The sequence below is a fragment of the Bidens hawaiensis genome, unplaced genomic scaffold, assembly GCF_021521415.1.
Source record: "Bidens hawaiensis isolate Kalapana, Puna unplaced genomic scaffold, B.hawaiensis_p1.1 tig00002442_1, whole genome shotgun sequence".
NCBI classification, from domain to species: domain Eukaryota; kingdom Viridiplantae; phylum Streptophyta; class Magnoliopsida; order Asterales; family Asteraceae; genus Bidens; species Bidens hawaiensis.
Genome location: NW_027491135.1, coordinates 1,956,362 through 1,978,511, shown reverse-complemented (window position 1 = coordinate 1,978,511; position 22,150 = coordinate 1,956,362).

The following is a 22,150-nucleotide window of genomic DNA, read 5'->3' as shown; positions in this document are numbered from 1 at the left end:
ACGTCAGCTGCTCTGTTTTTCATTTCAGTCCAGATCTATAATTTTCCGGTGTTTTCTCTTCCTTATTTAAATTAAAGTTTAAATATTTACCTCTGATTCTTGTTCTATTCGCACAAGATTCATCAGATCTGGACAACTGGTTTTCAGATCTTATTGTTTCTAAAGCTTGTCTTTTACAAATTAACTGATTTTGATTTTCAAAATGTCTGGTTACGAAGAACAAGAGGTGTCTACTAATAAGATTCCTAGACTATATGGACAAGAAAACTTCACAAAATGGAAGGTCTTATTTGAAGCAGCCGTTTGCTATAATGATGTGGATATGTGGAACTCAATCAAGAATGGTCCACAAGACACTACTGAAGGTGCTAATGCAACTGCTGCTGTGAGAGACAGAATGAGGAAGGTGGATGACAGGGTATTATCCATGATAAAGCTAGGTCTGTCATGGGAAATATTGACCAAGGTTGCACATCACACAACAGCTAAGGCTATGTATGATGCAATCCTTGAAATGTTTGAGGGAAACACTGTACTGAGGAACATCAAAAAACAAAGGCTCAAACAACAGCTAGAGAGGTTCAAATATAAGGATGAAGAGAGATTGAAGTCAATTCTGGAAAGATTCTCAGCAATTGTGAATGAGCTGAGAACCACTGACTATGTCATGACTGATTTTGATCTGAACACCAAGTTGCTTAACTCAATGCCTAAGGAATGGTACACTGCCTGCAAATTCATCCTTCAAAAGCCCAATTTCAATAATTTGAAAGTGGATGATGTAGTGTGCTACCTTCAGGATGCAGAATTTGAAATGATTGAAAATGAAACGATTAAAGAAGAGAAGCCATGTTTCCAGGTCACTAATGCTCTCATTGCACCAATGGGCAACTTGACAACCAAAAATCAACAACAGATTCCTATCATTGAAGAACTAGTTGAGCATGGTGTGGATACACCTAAATCTTTTGTTGGTGGTAGTACAAGTCATCATGGAAACCAGCAAAGGTTCAATGTCCAACTTATGGATGATACTGATTCTACCTCAATGGCTAGTGGACAAGTACCTTACACTGGTGGAGAAAGTGGCCAAGGAAGTAAAACACATGCTTTGCTCTCTATGTTTACAGAATCATACAATGCTTTTGTAGCAAAAAATCTGATTCATACAAGTGTCATCCAGGATGACCTTGAACAAATAGGTGCTAATGATTTGGAAGACATGGATTTGAAATGGCAAGCAGCCATGTTGGCTCTTAGAAGCAAAATACTATACAACAGGACTGGTAGATCACTCCTATCAGGGCCAATGAAAGAATTGGATTTGACAAGTCAAAAGCCATTTGCTATAACTGTCAACAGTCTGGTCATTTTTCCAGAGAATGCAACATGCCAAGAAATTTCCAGATGAATCAATACCAAAACCAGTCAAGAAATCAGCAGCATCAATATCAGCAGAATCATCAAAGAAACAACAATCCCAACAACTTCAATAACTACAATTCCAACTTCAACAACTTTCAACAGCTTCAAATGAATAATAATCATCAAGTTATGCCTCAGAATCAAAACTTTCAAAGAAACAACAATCAACACCTTCAAACTATTCCAAACAACTCAGTTCCAACTAATCAAAATCAACCCAGAAATCAAGGGAATGTGGCTGTCACCACACAACATGAGGGTAGTTTTGATTGGAGCAATCATGAAGAAGACATTGCATATGATATCAAGAGGGCAAATGTGGCATTTATGGCATTGATTGAGAAAGAAACTTGATCATCATCTCAGGTACACTCTGCTTCTACTATTGATTTGAATGAAATAAACAATGAATTGAAAACAAAAGTAGGCAAGCTGGAAAGTGAGTGTTTTAGGAAGCAAAGTATCATCAATGGATATGAGGCAAGTGAGTTGATAAGTGAAGAAAAGATTAAAAGTTTTGAAGAAGACTGCATAAGTAGCTACAGAGCTCAGAAAAGATACACCACTGAGATTGATGGATTGAAAGAAATGATTGTTGAAGAAAAGGTACAGAACACAAAACTGCAGATTGAAAATGAATTCTTGAAGAACTTGGTTTCCACTGGAAACATCTGTGGTATTCTAAACCAAGTAGATGAGAAAGACAAATATAAAGCAGTACTACCACCATTCAACAACAACTTTATGCCAAAAGTTGATAAAGAGAAAAGAGATGCATACCTGCAACAATTCAAAATGGTTTTTCATGACAAAGAAGAATTTGTTGATTTGTACAAAAATGTTGAGATGAATGCAGAAGGTGAGTTTGTGGTTAAGGAAGAAGTGAAAGAAGAAAAATCAATTGGTGTGCAAGTCTCTGAAGATGACTTTGATTCTGATGATCTTAATCAAGATGATTTGAGTGAATTGTGTGATTAAATGATTGAAGAAGAGATCAAGGCTGCTGATAAAGGAAGGAGAGTGTAGAAACCTGAATCAATTGACAAACATCCATTGTATCCACTAGTCACACCAAGAATGAAAAAGCAAAATGAAAGAATGAAAAGAGAACATGTGTCTTTTGACATTTGTGAAAGGAAGAAGATAAGCTACAATGCAGTGAGGCCTCCAAGCAAAGCTGTGTTGGAAAGGATAAAGCAAAACACCAAGAAAAAGGTGACTGAAACTATTGAGGTTGAAAACTTTATCCCTGTTTATCCAGTCTTTTCTAGTCATGAGGTGCTTGATGTTGGAGAAGTGGAAACCATGGAAGAATATGAGAAAAGACAGTCAAGACATAGAGAAAGTTAAGATTAGGAACCTATGATTATGGAAAAGATTTTCTTTTTCAAAAGTAAACTTGAAAGACAAGACATCAAGATTGAGGAATTTGTTCCTTTTTCAATTAATTATGATGGTCTGAAGACTCAGAAGACTCTTGGAGTCAAATCACCTAAACCAAGAGAAAGATTCAAGAAACCAAGTGAACATGAAAGATACAAAGGAAAAGTTTGGTGCAAGAAGTGTGATGAGTATGGTCATCACACAAGCTCATGTAATGAGAGATTCAAATTCAAATCTTTTCATGTCCCAGATGAAACAAATTATGGACAAGACTTTGTTTTGTACAAGCAAAAGTATGATGCATACCTGGGAAAGGGGAAGGTGTGTGAAAATGAAACAACGAGTGCAGATGAATTGAAATCAGCTAAGGAGACAAGGAAAGTAAAGAAAGATGAGGTCAAGTCAAAGAAACTTGTAACCAAATCAGCAAGAAAAAGTGTCTCTCCTAAGAAGCCAGAAAAAGCTATGAAAAAGAGTTTTCAACCCTTGAGAAGTATTCCCAACAAAGACACACAATCTATGAAATCTGATGATTCTCAAGGATCATTAGGAGGTGACAAGACAAAGAGCAGAGGTATCTTTCCTAGAAAGAAACCAACTGAACTCACTGGTGATGAAAAGTATCTTTTGAAACATGGTTATGAACCACAAGGTTTTCTTTGGAAACCCAAGGTTGAGACTAAAGTGGATAAAACTGCTGACATAAGAGAATACTCAAAAAGAAAAGATTATGTAGTTCATGAGTATGACAATGCACCAGAAGAAACCCAAGTCACAATCTCATTTGTTAAAACTCCAAGAGAATGTGGATATGAAACTGATAATTCAGACAATATTGAATTGACTCATGAAGATCCTGAACCAACAACACTCACTTCCAAAGCTGCCATTGAAACTGAAACTGATGAGTTGCAAGTTGAGATAACTTGCACTTCATCACTCAACTAATCAAATTCTTTCTTTTGTGCAGGAACAGTCCACTCCACATAATGACATATGGTACATGGATAGTGGATGTTCTAGGCACATGACTTGTGACAAGAGGTCACTTGTTAATTATGAAGAAAAGTTTGAAGGTCCTGTGGCTTTTGAAAGTGATGAGAATGGAGGGAAGATTGTTGGAAAAGGAATTTTAACCAATGGGAAGGTTTTATTTGACAATGTGTTTCATGTTGAAGAACTCCAATATAATCTTCTTAGTATATCACAAATGTGTGATAAGGGTTACAAAGTTGGTTTTGATGACTCACACTATTTCATCTTAAAACCTGAATTTATAATCCCACCTGAAATGATCATGACGATAGCCCCAAGAAATGGCAACCTATATGAGTTAAATATGAAAGAAGCTGTTTCAAGGGGTGGTACATGTTTTGTTTCTAAAGCCACTAAAAATGAGTCAAAATTGTGGCATAAGAAATTATGTCATGTGAATCTGAAGAACATGAACAGACTTGTTAAGGGTGAGCATGTCATTGGCTTACCCATAAGGGAGTTCAAACTGGATGATCATTGCAGTTCATGCCAGAAAGGTAAGCAACACAAATCCTCTCACAAGACAAAGATCATCAACTCAATTGATCATGTACTTGAATTGCTTCACATGGATCTGTTTGGTCATGTGAGTGTGCCAATTATAGGAAAGAAAAGATATTGTCTTGTGATCATTGATGATTACTCAAGATATACTTGGGTTTATTTCCTAAGTACAAAGGATGAGACTGCAGAATTGATCAAGGGATATGTGACAATGATTGAGAACAAACTAAATAAGAAAGTTAAGATGATGAGAAGTGACAATGGTACTGAGTTCAAAAATGGAGTTATGAAAGAATTTTGTACACAAAAGGGAATATCACAGCAATTCTCAGCTCCTAGAACTCCTGAACAAAATGGTGTTGCAGAAAGAAGAAACATGACACTCATTGAAGCTGCAAGAACCATGTTAGTAGATGCAAATCTACCAGTTACATTTTGGGCTGAAGCCATAAATACTGCCTGCTATGTTCAGAACAGGGTACTTGTCAACAAAAGGCATAACAAGACACCATATGAAATCTTCAATAACAGAAAGCCTTATATCAAGTTTTTCAAGCCCTTTGGATGCAAATGTTTTCTTCTATACACCAGGATTATTTGAACAAGTTTCAAACAAATTCCTTAGACTGTTCCTTTGTTGGTTATTCTACACACTCAAAATCATACAGAGTATATGTGAAAGAACATATGAGTGTAATTGAATCATCTTACATTGTCTTTAATGAAAATTAGTTCAACATAGTGGATGGTGCAGCATGGCTGTTTGATCATGAGAAATTGATAAAGTCTTTCAATATTTATCCTGAAGACTTTGATGATTCTTTTTACAAGACCAGTGTGATTGAAAAGAAAAGTGGGAAGACATTGGACTTGGAGAAGTTATGGAAGAAGGTTGCTAATAAAGAAAAGGAATATACATTTGTAAAGGGTCCCTCAATGATACTATTGAACAAGTTCAAGACAATGATCAAGGAAACAATCATAGTCCAGAACAAGATCATGCAGAGGTTCATCAAGACAATCAGGAAGTGCAAAATGATCAAGTTCAGAATGAGGAGAACCCAAGCAACCAAACCAATGAAGAAGAAGTTGTATCAACAGCAAGATTTCAAAATTTGTTTGAAAGAATGAATATTGGAAACAATGGTGCATCTACCTCAAGACAATACAATGAAGAAGCACCAGAGTTTCATGATGCTGAAACAGAATTAATTATTGAAGAACCAGAACTCAATGAATCAAATCTTGACATGAATATGTCTGCAGATATGATAGTTCAAACCCCTTATGTTGAAAAGAATCATCCTTCTGAAAACATAATTGGTGATCTACATGAAAGAGTTACAAGAAGCCACTCTGAAATTGCAACTATCTGTTTGTACTCCTGCTTTCTTTCCTAAATTGAACCAAAGAACATTGTTAAAGCTCTAAAAGACAACAGTTGGGTGGAGGCATTGCATGAGGAATTGGCACAGTTCAGAAAATCTACATGTTTGGGATCTGGTTGATAGGCCAAGAAACAGGTCAGCAATTGGCACCAAATGGGTTTTCAGAAACAAAAGGGATGAGAGGAGTTTGGTGATTAAGAACAAAGATAGACTTGTGGCACTGGGATGCCTTCAAGAAGAAGGAATAGACTTTGAAGAAGTCTTTGCACCAGTTGCAAGACTTAAGGCAATCAGGATCTTTCTTGCATATGCTGCCTCAAAGAACATTAGGGTGTTCCAGCATAATGTCAAGTCTGCATTCCTAAACGGAAAGATTGATGTAGAGGTGTATGTTGCTCAACCTCCAGCTTTTGAGGATCCAATGTATCCAAACAGAGTGTATAAGCTAAATAAAGCCCTATATGGATTGCATCAAGCTCCTAGAGCATGGTATGATGAGATGTCAAATCATCTTCTTGAAAATGATTTCACAAGGGGAGCCATTGACAAGACTCTCTTCTACAAAAGAAAGGGAGCAAACTTACTGTTGTTATAAGTCTATGTAGATGATATCATTTTTGGTTCAACAAATGAACAAATGTGTATGGAGTTTGAAGGGGTAATCAAAATCCAAATATAGCATGAGCTCTATGGGAGAGATGAACTTCTTTCAAGGACTGCAAGTTCAATAAAGGCTGAAGGGATTTTCATTTACCAAACTAAATATGTGCAGGACATTTTGAATAAGTTCAAATGTCATGACTACAAAACAGCTTCAACTCCAATGGACACAAAAGAAAAGATGATAGCTGATGAAAAGGGGGAGCCTGTGGAAGAGCATGAATATAGAGCCAAAACTGGATCCCTGATGTACCTAACTACTACAAGACCTGACGTTATGTATGCTTTGTGTGTCTGTGCAAGATTCCAGTCAAGTCCAAAAGTCTCCCACATGAATGCTGTCAAAAGAATTTTTAGATATTTGAAGGGAAGACCAGACTTAGGGATTTGGTATCCATAAAACCAATCTTTTGACCTTATTGCCTACACAGACAGTGATTATGATGGCTGCAACATGAGCAGGAAGTCAACTTCAGGTGGATGTCAATTTCTGGGAGACAGGCTGGTGTCATGGCAATGCAAGAAGCAGAACACTGTGTCCATATCAACTGCAGAAGCTGAATACATTGCTGCATCTGATTGCTATGCCCAGGTTCTCTGGATTCAGAACCAAATGCTGGATTATGGTTTGAATTTTCTGAACACTCCTATTTTTATTGATAATACTGTTGCATATTTTACTGTTAAAAATCCAGTTCAACATTCAAAGACTAAGCATATTGAAATCAGACATCACTTTATCAGAGATTGCAATGAAAAAGGCTTGATTGAGATGAAAAGAGTTGAGACAAGTGACAACTTGGCTGACCTATTCACCAAGCCACTTGACAGAACCAGATTCAACTTTCTTTTGAAAGCCCTGGGGATGATCAACTCAGATGAGGTCTGATTGAGGATATGTGCTGAGTGTGTGTCTCTATGTGCTAATTGATCATTTTTTTGATTGAGGTCACGCACATTGAATGTTGATTGAATGTGTTTGAATATGCTAATTGCTTTGTGTTAACTGATATGGGTTATGTGATTATTTGTGCAACTTAGGTATCATTGATGCTTATGTTTGATTCTCAGTTAACTGTTTTTGATGTTATGATAACTAATGTCTTATAGTGTCAAATTTTGATATTTGCTTATCTAATGTCATGCTGATATGCTTGTTTATATGTTTTATCTGATCATTTGATGTTATTAGAATAGGCTAGACCTTGAATATTAGTCCTGTCTGCTTGTTTTGATGATGTTATTCATGATTAAGATTTGAATATATTACAACTGTTTATGTCAAAATGTGTTTTTATGTCAAAATTAAATGATTAAATGAATTTTCCAATGAATTTTGCATAATTACAAAAGTTTTGATCACAACATGAGCAAGTTGTTAATGGTGTAGAGATATGGTAATACTATTTGGTTCAAGCTTTATAGAAGCTCAAAAGAAGGAATTTTCAATGAGAAGTCTCAAAAAGTTACATTTGCTGAAAATTATGTCATTTGCTCAAGTTGGATAGGCATATACTTGTATATGTTGGTCCTGTCATCTGTTATCAGAATTGATAGGATATCCATTAACCTGGAAAACTGAAGGCATTTGGGGCAAACTGTAATTTTGTTTTCTGTTCATTCACTTAAAATCATGTCAATAATTCTGATTTGAAGGGACATATACTCACATATATGCTTGGTCCTGTTGACCACATGTGGTCAAACAGGATAACCAATTACCAGTAAAATAAGAAATATTGGCGTGCTTGAACTTAAAACAGTTTAAACATGGGAAATTATAGTACATTGACTACTTAGCCAATCATATGGATTTAATAGGCCAAAAGGGCACTTAGTACAATCATTAACATGTATGGTTGCTTTCTCATGATGTGTAAAATCTAAGGTGATATAAACATAAAGAAAATGCTATATTTTATGTGGAGTTACATTGATGTCTATGCATGTTCCTGTATATATCTTTCCAAATGTATATATCTTTCCAAATGATAGGCAGAAAGGTGATTAACTAGTCATACACAAGCTTGTTGGTATTTGGTCACCAAAATGAAATGTTTGATTTAAAAGAATGAGACTGAACAACAGTGAACAACATATTTTTTTTTAAATATTTTATCAACCAAAAGTTGATTGATGTTCACAAAACATTTTGAAAGAAAATGCAAACATGAGGGTAAATTCTAGAACTACAGGGGTGGAGGCAATCATATAAGTCCTTTAAACATCCTGAATGAAAGGCTTGTAAGTCTGAATTGCATGGCATGTAAGTCCAATGTTCAACCTCACATATGTTTGTAAATTTGAAAAGAAAAATCTTAGAATTTTTTTAATAATAATAATAATAATAATAATAATAATAATAATAATAATAATAATAATAATAATAATAATAATAATAATAATATGTTCTGTCATTAAAAGTTTTGACCAAATCCAGGGGGTCAAAGTCAAATTGGGGTGATCTGGAGAAAGCCAAATAAGCCTTGAGAATAGATAAGGAGCATCAGAAAACATCATGTGTTATCCATTAAGAATTATGCATATTAAATGAAACTTAATCATATCACCAAAGAGATGAAGTTCATGTTAAGTCTAGACCTGCTGTTGACCTGTCTATGTTGTCACAATAATGCTGAGAATGAAGTATTGAGAAAGCTATTTAGTCAATATGATCCCATTCTTGAGATCTTTTCAGTTAAAGAAAGAAATTGTTTTGAAAGGAACAAAAACTGAAATTTGATCTCTAAATGCACCATTTGCTCTTAAACAATAATCTTTACTAAAAAATACAGTTAAAAATTTTGGTTTAAGTCAAAAAGTGTTGCATTTTGTCTCAAAAAGGTTGAATATGTATTTTCGGGCAAGGTTTGATGTTTTCAAACCTTCTCGGGCACAAAATAGTTGAATATGTATTTTCGGGTAAGGTTTAGTGTCTTATAACCTTTCCGAGCAAGCTTAGTCACTTTGGACTAAGTTCATGATTTTCCGGCATGCTTTAAGGTGTTTACACTTTCCGGGTAGAGTACACTTAAAGTACTAAATTCCCGAGCAAGCTTGAAGTTTTTTGAATATGTGACCAATTAAGCCTTCAACAAGATATTTCTTGTTCCGGGAAAGCTTTGAATACTAACTGCTGCATAATATGCCAAGCAAGCTTTGGAGATCTTAGACCATAGCACCCTTAGGTGTTTTAATGTTTAATTTTGTTCCGGGCATGCTATGTGTTATTTGTGATTATGATTTCTTTGAAATTACAAGTGTTTCCGGGCACACTTTATATTCCGGGTACATTTTTGTTTTTCCAATATATACTTGGTAATTTCAAAATTTGACTTTCCGGGTACACTTTTTGCTAGATATCTTTTCGGGCACACTTTGTACTCTTATGAAGGTTGTTCAGGCACACTTTACATCAAAGTTTGCTTGATTGAATGTGTTTCTTATTCTTATAGTGTTTATGCTAGATTAAGCTTTTTAATTTATATTTGAGAAATGTATATGGGTATCTTAATTGATTCCTAGCAAGAATGCTTATTTGATATTATATACTTGATTATCTATCTTGTGATTCAGTTCTCAAGAAATCATGTATTTCAAGCAAGCTCTGTTCATTTTACTTAAATTTATTTCTAAATTAATTTATCTTTACATACTTTACCAATTCTGGACATATTCCAAACCAACAATTCCTTAAATAGATAAGGAATTTATGAGCTAAAAGACAAAACACTTTTTGAGATTCTCTTTTTACCTGACATGCAAAAGAAAAGTAAATTCAAAAGAACTTTGTCTGCAGCTTTTTCTTCCAAAATTGCAGATATGTACTTTAATATGTCATAACTCACATTAAGAAAATTTTCGCATATATTGTTCACTTTTGAAACTTCAAATTACTCACATTTATTTTATGTGTAGGTTTTAATATCATTCAAGACAACGGTTTGAATCGAAAGATTCTTTAAACTTTAATCTTTATTCTTCTCCTGTATGCATTTTCTTATATAGATTCAGCTGACAATTGTGTGTTCATCTTTTAACAGAAAAGCAGAAATGGATTCAACTCCAAGCAAGTCCAATTCATATAAACATCATCTTTCTGAAGAACTAAAGAAAGCATTGCAAAGAGTTCAAACCCTAATGTCTGAGGTTGAGAAGACCTTAGCTGCCCCAAAACAGGGGGAGAAGTCACTGAATCAGTGGGAGAATTCGTTAATGCTTCTTTCAGCTTATGAAGAAAATAGTTCAGATGATGAAACTGATAGAGTTCCAGAAGATGAAAAGAAACAACTTGAGGAAAGAATGAAACTAAAGGGAAAAGAAATTGTTTTAGAAAATGATAAAACTCAGATAATCAATTCACCAAAAGAGAATAAAATGGACTTAGACATTGATGAATCTGAGTTAGAAGCCAAAAGGGTGTATATGCAAAGAGTAACAGAGATTCAGGACAGACAATATCTAAGCCAAATTCTGTCTGATAAAGATTTGGAAGAACAAGAAATTTTGATGAAACTGTTTGAAGATGAGAAAAAGCTAATGGATGAAGTGAGGAATGAAAATCAGAAGGAAGTCCCAGAAGAGGTAATTGACAAGTGCTTAAATGATAAAAAAATTCCAAATGGTGTGCTAGTATCTCTGCTCAAACTGATTAAGCAAGAAGAACCAGAGACAGAGGTAAAAGAGAAACTGGACACTGTTATTGACAAAATTTCAAAAGCTTTAAGTGAAGAAAAGATTGTTCAAGACAATGAATTCAAAAGTTTAAAAAGGAAAGATGATTTGGAAGAAGAAATAAAAATTCAAAAGCTCTTGTGCAAGTAAGGTGGAAAACCAAAATTTTTTGTGAAGAATGGAATTCCCTTTGATTCAGTAAAAATCATGACAAGAAACGAGATCTTGAGCAACTTCAAGAGGATAAAATGACAACTGTTGAACAAGAAGAAAGGAACTGCTCAGTCTCTAGTAGGCCAGAACAAAGGAATATCCAAAAGGATGATTGATCTATCAAAGATGACAATGAAGGGGAAATCCAAAGTAAAGGTACTCTGCAACAAGACAACATCCTTTGTTTCAAATCAGAACATTAGAAAGAAAAGGAAAATGTCTATAACTACTCAAGAGAAACCAAAGCAGATACACTTGAAGATGGATGAACCTTTTGTTATGGCTGAAGTAAAAGCCAAAAACCTTTCAGTCAAAGCCAAAAATCTTTTAATCAACTGTAATCTTATGCCAAATGGGGTGTTTTATGATTCTAAGACTTAACATCTGAATGTTATGATGGAAAATGGAGACATTCTAAAAAAGACTTCAGAAAATTCAGTCTATGGCAATTGACTGTGATTGCAGCACTGCATCTCTCTGACTATCAAGGAAGACACATGCGTACAAGTGCTAAGCAATCTGAATTGTTAAGATTCTTGAGAGAACAAGGAAAGTTAAACTTTCCTTGTCTAACCAAACACCTCTAAACTCAAGAAGATGAAGATTTTCTTTAGAATAGGATTTGATGAGTAATGTCTTCGGACAAAATTCTGATTATGTAATTTGTTTATGTTTCTGAATATGTAATTTGACTTTGATTTGATGTGTATTTTAATCTTGTGTAAGTAACTATAGAAGTGTTTTGGGACAGCTGAGGTGTTCCAATCTAGGGGGAGATTGTTGAGTCAAGATTTGATCCAAAACTGATTACAAAGAAGATTGGAATCTTCTCAACCTCCTCAGATTTTGATAAGTATGCAGCCGGGCACACCTAAGACATCCGAGCAAGGTTTTACTTAGCCGGGCATGATATTTTGCCTATCGGGCAAGGTTATCTTCTTGAAGTATTCTTTAAAGGATATTCGGGCAGGGTTCACACTTTAGTGTTTAACTAGGCAGGGTTCACTAGTTAGTGTATACCCGGGCAAGGTTCTCTATATCAAGCAGGTTTGTTCTTCATAGCCGGGTAAGGTTTACTTCAGAGTAAGCTCTTGGCTAACCAAGCTCATGAAGCCAAGTGATTGGAAGATCGGGCAAGATATTCTTTAATAATACACTAGTCCAGGTAAGCTTGATGTTTAATGAAATATCTCATGTAACATCGGGCAGGGCTCAACTCAAGCAAGGTACAGTGCTCCCAATCACACTTTGCTAATAAGTTTATTCCAAGCAAGGAGTTGATAGGATCAGTGAAGAACAAGGTTGCTAGTAAGGTTATATCGGGAAAAGTCTGATATAATCTAGAAGATTGAAGTCGGCTTGGTGAGTATTTTCCTTTGGAAAATACTCCAAGTAAAGCATACCCGGAAAACTGTTCCCGGGCATACATCATGGTTACCAAGTATAACAACGAAGACAGAGCACAAAGTCTACTCTGATAATTATGAATATGTACGTTATATTTAGGGTTTCTAGAAGGAATGACAACTATCATTAGGTGTCAGACCTATAAAAGAAATATTTAGGGCACACCTCAAGGAGAGCGGCTGAATACGAAATTAGAAAGATTATTTGTCATGTGACGGCCGTTCTTAGAATTGTACGGACAAACTTTCCCATCAAGAAATTCTAGATAGATTATCATTTGTATGATTAACTTTATATAAATGGAAATCTTTTGAGTGAATCTTGTGTGTTAGTTAACTTTGTTTGATTACTCAGCAACCAAATCGTTTGTTATTGATTCCGCCTTTATCAAACGGTTTTCTTTCTAAATATAGCAACTTGTCATTAACTCTCTTGTCAACACATTATTGTGTGAGTTATGACTTAATTTGTTAACGATCTACCTACAATCGGGGACCTGACATTAATCACTTGTGTTTGTGGGGACTTTCAAGTGTTAGTACTTAGATAATTCACATCATCACAGGTTTTCAAGTATATAATTATATGTGAACATGTTTTCCATCTCAAAATTTCGTAAAACAGTTTAGAAAGTGGGGAAGTGAAACTAACCTTATCGTAGTTTAAAGTGGTAACACGTGTTAGTAACTAGTGTGCCTCGATTATTGCTTTAATCCTATAACCGGTATAGGACTGTTAAAACTAGTATATTGTTTAAACAAAATCAGGCTGTTTATCTAGTATGGGTATAGCTGTTAGGCGCAGAACATGTCAGTCGTCTTATATTGTGACGTTGTATGTTATGAAATATTTAAAAACGGACTTGGCTCAGTTTCACCGTTTTGTGTGCATGTCCAAGTTGATCGTTTACGCATTTGGGAAATAGGTAAGATCACACAAACTTAAGTAAACATATTGTTTGATAAAATGATTTGACTTATAAAAAAAATTTAGGGTTTCAGTATCTGGATTGGTCGCAGGGTTTGTTTTCGTTTTCATACGGGTTTGATCATACAAAACGTGTGCAATCCACCCGAACTGTCCAGAAATCTAGTAAAAAGTTCGCTTTTATCAAATTTATTCAAAAATATGATATTTGATCACTTTTGACGTTTTGACATACCAGTCAGTTCGTTAAACATAATGTTGCCGGTTTTGTCAAAACATATATAATTTAAACATTTAAATTATCATAACTGTTTATATAATTATATATAAATTATGAGAACTTTTATAAAAATAAATTAAAATCTGTAGAATTTTAAAAAAATATTTTTAGAATTTTTACATTTAGCTATTTATTTATAAAAATCATATTAGTGTTATAACTAACTGGTAATTAACCTGTTTATACCAAATGATTCCTGAAAAATCCTATAATTTTTCTAAGTGGTCACAATATCATAACATAACCATGTAAAATTTCCAAAACCTATTTCTTTGGCCACAACACCTTTTTTGTGCGTTTTTCGGCTGTTAAAACCCGAGTAAAACGAAAATGCACAAACAGTATTTAAACATCTCCAAATAATCCCAAATTTTTTCAGTGATTTTAAAATTACATTTAAAAGTTTCAAACTAAATTTCATAATTTTTCAAGAGGTTTAACTCTTTTTCATAATTAAACGCTAATAAATGGTAATAAATTCGCTAAATATTCTCCGTTTATCTAAAGATTACCAAATATGAACAGAGAGTCAATTATATGATCCCTAATGTCCCTGTAAAATTTTATAGTCTAACAAAAAGCACGTCACAATCTAAGCACAAACAGCCCCTAAATGAGTAAACCGGCAATACCTTGTCGGTTTTTCGATTAGTTGAGCTTTCTGTTCGAGTTTTCGGGTCCTTGGTTAGCTATCATAAGTATCTACAGACCATATAACACAAAAATGAGCATAAATCATCCGTCATCAACCCTTATCAGTTAGGGTTTCGGTTAGGGTTTCAAACCGAACCTTTAAACCGTAAAAACGTAATATAAACGTTATAATCGGTGTTTTTGGCCAAAAACAAATGGATGAACAGATTTGTACCCATGTTTATAAAAGGATTTCCATGATTATAACTGTTGGATCAGCCGGGACCGAGACGATCCGAGCGCGTTCGAGACGGAAGGTTTGAAGACCAAAGACGGACAGAAACAAACACGAAACAAACGATTTCATTGATAAAAACGAAAGATTACATGCTTGTTTAAACACTGAAATCACGATCTATGGCAGGGGGAGGTCGAGCATGGCCTCCCCCCTCATCCGGACAGCACCTGGGCCCCGGGCACGCAAAAAACCTCTACTGTTCACGCCTGAAAGCTGGTATTTATACCCGCTGCCATTCGGTCAGGACTCATTCGATCGAATGAGTCCTATTTGATCGAATGGCAGACTCATTCGATCGAATCAGAAACTCATTCGATCGAATGAGTATCCATTTGAAAATGCTCTTTCAAATGGATCACTTTCAGCGTGAACCACTACCTAGGTGTACAGCATACAACATAAACATTCTAAACTATTCGCCAAGCGACGGCCACACAATGTGCACCAACAATAACCAATTTCGTTTCCTAAAATACCCACTTTTAAATGAAAAACATAATCAAAACGCGTTAAAAACTATTTGTACCTTAATTATTTTGGTTGGGTTTTGAAGAGAACTGGATTGTTTGCTAATGAAAATAAGCTTTTCTGGATGTTTCTTTTTTTTTTAAAGCAAGAAAAAGAAAAAAAGGGTAGCCCTCCTCATTTCGATTGGAATAGAAGGGGTAGGCCCCATTATTATATTTTCTCTTCTGTTTTTTTTGTGTCAAAAAGGATAAGTATTCGGTAGTCCTTGGTTTAGGTTCGGTTTTTCACAAGAAAACTAGTTAGGGTGCGGAAAACAGCGCGAAAACGGACTTTTTTTGACTCATTTTTGCAAAATAATAAAAACATATTAATTGGCTGTAAAAACCAAAAATATTTTCACGGATTGCTTAAAACATGTCATATAAGTGCTCTATAAATCTTTTTCGGCTTGAAGGATGCTACAATGCTCTTTTTGATGTTAACAATTGCGTTTAAACTCATAGTGTATCGTTACACGAAATCTTTTTCGTTTAAATGTTTTTATACGTACTGGGTCTAAATATCAACAAGTTAGCCACTATAATGTAAATATCAATCATATATGACCTCTTAGTATATATACGGCTCATAATTAGTATCAGTCGGTTATTCGTTTAATCACGAAGAAATAACCGATTTATCGTTTACTCGCTACGTAGTAAATAAGGTATACCTCGTTTTCTCACGAATGTCACATTCTCCCCCATTAAGAAATTTCGTCCCTGAAATTTGATGTGTTAATGGTTTTCTTTTTACAAAACAACTGTGGGTATTTATTTTGGAATTCGTCTTTTTGTTTCCAAGTAAATTCGGGTCCTCGTTGTGAGTTCCATCGAACCTTTACCAATGAGGTTTTGTCGTGTCGTAACTGTTTGGTATTCCTGTCCACAATTTCTACCGGTTCCTATACAAAGTATAGCTTTTCATTTACCTGAACATCTTCTAGTATTACTATTGTCGTTTCATCAGTAAGACACTTTTTCAGATTCGACACATGAAACACATCGTGTATAGTGCTCAGTTCTAGATGTAATTTCAGCAGGTAGGCTACGGGGCCAATTTTAGCAATAATCTCAAAAGGTCCAATGTATCTCGGGGCTAACTTACCGGTCTTTCCAAATCTGATAACACCTTTCCATGGAGATACTTTCAGAAACACTTTGTTGCCTACTTCAAAAGATAACGGTTTTCTACCAACATCGGCATAACTCTTTTGTCGATCACGGGAGGCTTTCAGTTTTCGTTTAATCATATGAATTTTATTGGTTGTTTCTTGAATCAAATCGGATATTGTAATTTGAGTATCATGCACTTCTATCCAACAAAGTGGCGATCTACATTTTAGCCCGTATAATGCTTCTTAAGGCGTTGCTTGTATACTACTGTGATAACTATTATTGTAAAAGAATTTAATGAGCGGGAGGTATTGATCCCAATTCCCTTTGAAATCTAGTACACAAGCACGAAATAAATATTCTAAGGTATGAATGGTTCATTCGGATTGGCCATCAGTTTGGCGATGGTAAGCGGTACTCAGATCTATTCGGGTTCCTAGAGATTCTTGAACTGCTTGCAAAAAATGTGAATTAAAGTGACTGTCTCGGTCTGAAATAATCGAAAGAGGTACTCTGTATCGAGATACAATTTCATCAATATAAATGTGGGCGAGTTTTTCGGTAGTGTAGTTTTTACGAATCAGAATGAAGTGTGCGGATTTGGTTAATCAGTCTACAATTACCCAAATTGCATTGTGTCCTCGGGAGGTTTTGGGAAGGCGTGTTTCGAAGTCCATGGTTATTTGTTCCCATTTCCATTGAGGTATTTCGGGTTGTCGCAACATTCCCGAAGTTTTTGGTATTCATCTTTAACCCGTGCATAAGTCGCGAATTTACTTACATACATGACTATATCCTTCTTCATACCAGGCCACTAGTAAAATTCCTTAACATCTTATTAGTACCTGGATGGATAGAATTTTTGGATTTGTGTGGTTCATCAAGAATCAGTTCACGAAGATAATGAAGTGTTGGAATCCAGACCCGGTTTTTGTAATAGAATATTTCGTTAGTTTTCCTCTCAAAATTCTCTTCATTCCCGTGCAGCTCCTCTTTTTCTAATTGATTTTCTTTTAAGGCTTCACCTTGGGCAACACGAATTTTATCGGTTAGGCTACTTTGGACAATCATTCCGAGTGCTCGTACCCTAAATGGTTTAAACTCTATCCTTTCGGCTTAAAGCATCAACTACTATGTTAGCCTTGCCGGGATGGTATTTTATTTCACAATCGTAATCGTTTAACAGTTATACCCATGTTTTTGCCTCATGTTAAGCTCCTTTTTATCAAATATGTGTTGTAGACTTTTGTGGTCCGTATAAATGGTACATTTGGTGTCGTACAATTGGTATCTCCAGATCTTTAATGCAAATATAACTACTCCCAATTCCAAGTCGTGTGATGTATAATTCTTCTCATGTACTTTTAACTGTCGGGAGGCATACTCTATTATTTTCTTTCGTTGCATCAGTTACATCCTAAACCTTTACGAGATGTGTCACAATAGATAACCAAGTCCTCAGTTCCATCTGGAAGACTTAATATTGGAGCTTCACATAACTTGTGTTTTAATGTTTGGAAAGCCATTTCTTGTTCTTCTCCCCAGTGATACATTTGATCATTCTGAGTTAGGAGGGTTAAAGGTTAGGCAATACTTGAAAAGTTTTCAATAAATCGTCGGTAAAACCCGGCTAATCCCAAAAATTGGCGAATTTCTTTCGGTGGTTTATGTACTTGCTAATTCTTAATTACCGGGGTCTACTTGGATTCCTTGTTGATTCACAATATAACCTAAAAACTATACTTCTTGTAGCCAGAATTCACATTTGGACAGTTTGGCATATTACTCTTCTTACCTCAATAATTCCAAGATTACTCGCAGATGTTTCTCATGTTCTTCTTTACTTTTTGAATATATCAAGATATCGTCAATAAATACTATCATGAATTTTTTAGTGTAGGGTTTACAAACCCGACTCATGAGATCCATAAATACTGCAGGCGCATTGGTCAATCCAAACGGCATAACCAAAAATTCATAGTGACCATACCGAGTTCGGAAGGCTGTTTTCGGGATATATTCTTCCTGAATTCTTACTTGAAGATAATCAGATCTGAGATCAATTTTTGAAAATACTTTGCTGCCTGAAGTTGATCAAACAAGTCATCAATTCGAGGTAATGGGTATCTGTTCTTGACAGATACTTTATTTAATTCCCGGTAATCAGAACAGATACTTTATTTAATTCCCGGTAATCAATGCGCATCCGAAAACTTACGTCTGTCTTTTTCACAAATAAAACCGGTGCTCCCCATGATGAATAGCTAGGTCATATAAATCCCTCATCTAGTAATTCTCGCAATTGGTTGGATATTTCTAGCATTTCAGAGGGTGCCAGTCGGTATGGTTCCTTAGCAATGGGAGCTGCTCCTGGTATTAGGTCAATACGGAATTCCACTTGTCGGGTCAGTGGTATACTAGGTAACTTATCAGGAAACACATATGAAAACTCTTGTACCACTAGGATGTCTTCTACACGTTTTTCCTCAGGGTCCTTAATTGTTACACTTGCCAAGTATAACGTACAACCTTGGCGCATACACTTTAGTGCCTTAAATTGGGATACGAGAGGTAATACGGTACCCGATTTCTCACCTTGAACAATCATTGCCTCATCATTCGAAAGAAGAATCCTAACTGTCTTATCCTTAGAAAAGATTTCTGCTTTATACTTAGATAGCCAGTCCATAGCGACTATAAAATCAAAACTTCCTAATTCCACTAGAAGTAAATCAATAAGAAACGAGTGGTCATTTAGGATAAGGGAACAGTTTTGTAATATTTGGTTAACAAGTATAGACTTAACGTTAGCGAGTTATGTAGTGTAGGGTTTTGTTAGTTCACTAACTGATGTGTGCTGTGCGTGTGGTGAAATATAAAAGATGGGATGGATTGGATATTTAGCTTTTTGCACAAGATCGTGTTTTAAATTTATAAAAGTGATTTCTACAAAGACTAAACACACACAAAATAGGCAAGTGTACCTATCGTATATGTAGAATAGTATTGGTAAGAACCAAGTATCGATCCATGGACACAAATGTTTCTGATGATAAATCGTTGTTTTACTTTAATCAGAGGTTTTAATCATTTTGGGGTTAATTATTGAAATTTTTATAAAATATAAATACAGATATATATAATATATAGGTGACCAAGACGAGAGATTCTAAACGAGTTGTTCAATTATGCGAAGGTTACCATCTAAGATCAAGAATCCACTCCATTTTAGCATTGATAATTAATATGCAAACATGTGGTAAACTTTCCATAGCAATATATGATAGATAGCACCTTAAACCTTAAGTGAGCATCTTTGGCACTAAGGAGGTAACATGCACATTTTAAAGTCCAACCTTTCCTAATTTCATGCCACATTCAAAATGTCAATTTAAGTTGGCAAGTAGTTTTGTAAATTAGAAAGATTAGGATTGACTTCGATTTCTCAAATACCAATTCTAACAACTTCGAGTGGTTGTAGTTAACTCACACAACCTCCCCTTGGTTGATTTTAGTAGGTTATACTTACACATTCCATTAACATAAGATTTCTTTAACTATCGTGATATCCTAAGCAAAGCCATTTTCGGATTACCAAGACTTAGAAAATACATCATAACTTATATCTCATCATTTCTAAGTATAATATAAGGATCCATGTTTCGATAATGTATCAAAGTATTTCTATCTTTCAAGACCATGAATCGATCATGAACGATTGCCAATATAATTGACAACCACCAACTTTGATTAGTGATTTAAGATGGTGAAACATTTCTCATCAAAAGATAATTGTAAGATAACCATGTACTTTACTAGACTGCACCACATGTTTTAAATAATCATCAAGTAAAACTAAGATTCTTCATAGGTTTTAGATGGTAAAAGGAGTTTAGCTCATAATGAGCATGATGATAAACATTAAAATGAATGATGATAACAAATACATGATTATATTTGGAACAATCTAACCAATGTAGATGAATCTTCCTTATTAATGATGATGATGATGGTTGATGGTGATGACCTCCAAGCCTTCAAACTCTTCACTAAATTTTCTATGTGAGTGTTAGTGTGTGTTTTTATAAGAGAAAACCGGATAGAATTATTTTCAAGGCACACTTATCAAATAACACAAGAGCCTCTATTTATAGGCTGTCTGGAGCTAGAAGCACGGCCCCGTGCTTTGTTAAGCACGGCCTCGTTTCTACGTGTCTTAGTTGCATGTCGTCAGATCGTACATGATGACTCACCACGACCCCGTGCTTCCTAAGGCACGGCCACGTGCATTTTAGTGACATGTGCTAAATTCATTTTGTCTTTTCTGGTAGACGTCCACGGCCCCGCGGTAGAGAAGCACGGCCCCGTGCTTTTGTTCCCAGTTTTTGTCTTTTCGTGTAGATTTTTGTCTTTTCTGGTGTTCAGAAACATGGGGGCGTGTTTCTTGAGGCATGGGGGCGTGTTTCTTTGTTTTTCTTCTGTTTTCTTTAGTTTTTCTTCGTCTTTTCGCTTGTTTCTTCGTTTGGGGCTTGGTTTCACCTGAAATTTCATTTTATTATGATCAGTAGCCTTTTGTGCTATGTTATTTAATAGAAATTGCAGTTTTTAGAGATTATCTGATGCTAAAAAGATGTATATTTTTATGTACATCACTAACCGGCATATTTTCTAAGGGTAAGAAGTTAACAGATACGAAACTTCTATCGACGCACGTATCAAACAAAACTGAAGTATACTGACCCGAAACTAAGAAAGTACCTGTTACTATGTTCGGATCATGACACGCTTCACCCGATCCTATTACAAAAGTGCGTCCCCTAGATGCGTTGGAAGTTGATGCCTGTGCTTGGTTCTGTCTTCTCACTGCACCACGATTCAGGTTGGAGCAGTATCTCCAATATTTTTCCATACTATCACATTCGTAACAGGAACAGAGGTTCATGGTAGGTGGGGTTTGTTGATTGAGTTGTGGTCGGGTTGGTTGAGGTCGTGGTGGTTGTTGAGGACGACGGGGTTGGGTTATTTGAGATTGTTGGTTTGGTGTATTCATTATAGTTCTACAATTAGAGGAATAATGCCCAATCTTCCCACATCTTTGACATATGACTGTTCGACAGTCACTAGTATGGTGCAAACTACACCTTCCGCACTTCGACAATGACCCTTTTTATGTAACTTGTTTCATCTCCGCCCTAGTCACGGCATAAGTCTGGGTTGTTGGATAGGCTCGTTTATTTTGAGGGTTTCCTTGCATTCTATTCCCATAATCAGATCATTTTAAATTTGATGTTTCTCCTGACACCTTATCACTCCACTTCTCATGAGGTCAAAAGTAATTACACCAGCTTCGGAAGGAACACTTTCTAATATTGGGTAGTCTACTAAGTTACTATACTCCTCACAGCATGGGTTAATCCCCAAATATAGCGTTCGATACGTTTAGATGCAGGTGTAACTAGCCACGGTACTAAGCGAGACAGTTTGTTAAAACGGTTTGTGTATCCCACATGGTCAGCACCCTTCATTTCCAAGTTCCACAACTCATGTTCTAACCATTGAACTTCACATTTTGGGCAAAAATGTTCTAGTAAAAAGGTTTTGAGTTCGGCCCATGACATACGGGCTATAGCCACTTGTCCCCTTATTTGAACCACTGTGTTCCACCACATCAAAGCATGATCTAGAAACATACTAGTAGCGA